Here is a 2563-nt window from a genome sequence, read left to right as displayed (position 1 = left end):
ATAATTGGTGTTTTAACTAACACAATGTACAGGATGAAGTTTCAATCAAAAATTGAATAGTTCAATTTCCAGATAAAAACCATTAATTTTTAATCAATCCTAGAACAGTTACATTTTCAGATGAGAAAAAAGTAATTTTTAATCGAAAAAATAAATTTTCAATAAAGTTGTTAAATTCTCAACCTATAACATGAATTTTCGACCAAGAAAATCAATGATCTACAAAAAAATACAAAATTCAAACAAAATACATGAATTTTCAACGAAATAATTTAATTTTAAAGTCAATAAAACGAATTATCTACAAAAAGTTGATTTTTTTCAGCGAAAAATATGAGTTTCCAATCAAATAGTTAAACTTTCAACCAAATAGTTAAATTTTTAACCATAATTATAAAACCTTGTTGAAAATAACAGTATTTTTTTACAAAGTAATTCAACTCTTAGTAAAATAATCGACTTTTAAGCCCAAGAAGATGTACAGTTCATATTTCAACTAAACAATTGCATTTTTGACCAAAAATAATACATTTTCAACCCAAAAATTAAATTTCTACCAAACAAGGTCAATTTTCAACAAAATATATGAACTTTCAAAAACATTATCTAATATTAAAGTCAAAAAGAGTATCATCTATAAAAAATTTGAATTTTTAACACAAAAATATGATTTTTCAACCAAAATTTTAATTGTCGACCAAATACTTTAACTTTCACTTACAGTTGAAGTACTTAGTAACAAAATTAATTTATTCTTATTAAGGATTCATAATTATAGTTGAAAATTCAACTATTTGTCTTCAAATTAATTTTTTTGTTAAAAATTTTATTTTTTGGTTAAAATTGCATCTTTGGGCGTTAGAGTCAACAATTTGATAGAAAGTTAAACTATTTGGTCGACAATTAAAATTCTGGTTGAAAAATCATATTTTTGGGTTACAAATTCAGCTTTTTTGTAGATGATACTCTTTTTAACATTAAAATTAAATAAATTTGTTGAAAGTTCATATATTTTGTTGGAAATTGACCTTGTTTGGTTGACATATGAATTGTACATCTTCTCGGGCTTAAAAGTCGATTATTTCACTAAGAGTTGAATTACTTTGTAAAAAAAATACTGTTATTTTCAACAAGGTTTTATAATTATGGTTAAAAACTTAACTATTTGATTGAAAGTTTAACTCTTTGATTGAAAATTCATATTTTTCGGTGAAAAAAATCAACTTTTTGTAGATAATTCGTTTTATTGACTTTAAAATTAAATAATTTCGTTGAAAATTCATGTATTTTGTTTGAAATTTGTCTTTTTTGTAGATCATTAATTTTCTTGGTCGAAAATTCATGTTTTTGGTTTAGAATTTAACAACTTTATTGAAAATTTATTTTTTCGATTAAAAATTATTTTTTTTTATCTGAAAATGTAACTATTCTAGAATTGATTAAAAATGAATAGTTTTTATCTGGAAATTGAACTATTCAATTATAGATTGAAACTTCATCCTGTACATTGAATTAGTTTAAACACCATTTATTTGATAGAAAATTAATTTAATTTATTAAAAAGCAAACTTTTGGGTTGAAAATTGCTATATTTTGTTAATTAGATTTTTTCCTAAAATTAAAAAAAAATGCAAAATAAAAGAATTTCCTTAAAATCTTCCGGATTCTTTTTTTTAAATTTTTAAAATGTTTTCAAATACTCACTTAAAATTTATTTTTCAAAATAAAAAATCATTTTCAATGTTCTTAGCAATCACAACAATTTTTGTTATTCTTTTTAAATACTGTACAATTCTCAAAAATCTTATTTTTTTTAAAGCTGCAAAAGTCTAAATCGTGTTTCAAATTATTTGAAATAATTTCAAGTTTTAAATTAATTCTGAAACTTTTTTAAAATTAAAATTGTAGCGTTTGAACTTAAAATTTATCTAATTACAAATTTAACAATTCAAGGCCTTCTATTTCGAACCATTCTGTTCAAATTTGTATAGTTTTTAACAGTTGTTTGTAATGGATTGTTTTAAATGAACGGTCAAATATTGCTGATAATTAAGGAAATATTCTTTTTTTAATTAAAAAATTTCAAATTGAATGGGTTGAAAATAAAACTTTTTTAGACTGAAATAATATTTCAAGTCATAATCGAAAACAAATAAATTAATTTTCTAACAAATAATTGGTGTTTTAACTAATACAATTCACAGGATAAAGTTTAACCAAAAATGGAATAGTTGAATTTCCAGATGAAAGCTGTGATAAAAAATTGAATTGAACAAGGAAAAAACGAATTTTCAACAAAATTGTTAAATTTTCAAGCGAAAAGGTGAATTTTTGACCAAGAAGATTAATGTTCTATAAAAAAAACGATTTTCAAACTTAACCAATATATACGATTAATTTTTAATCAATCCTATAATAGTTAAATTTTCAGATAAAGATAAATAGTTTTTAACGGAAAAACTTTATTTTTAACAAAGTTGTTGAATTTTCAACCAATCAGATGAATTTTCGACCAAGAAAATTAATGATCTACAAAAAAGACAAATTTCAAATAAAATACATG

Source organism: Belonocnema kinseyi, chromosome 3 (assembly GCF_010883055.1).
Source record: "Belonocnema kinseyi isolate 2016_QV_RU_SX_M_011 chromosome 3, B_treatae_v1, whole genome shotgun sequence".
Lineage (NCBI taxonomy): Eukaryota > Metazoa > Arthropoda > Insecta > Hymenoptera > Cynipidae > Belonocnema > Belonocnema kinseyi.
This window is presented reverse-complemented; position numbering follows the sequence as displayed.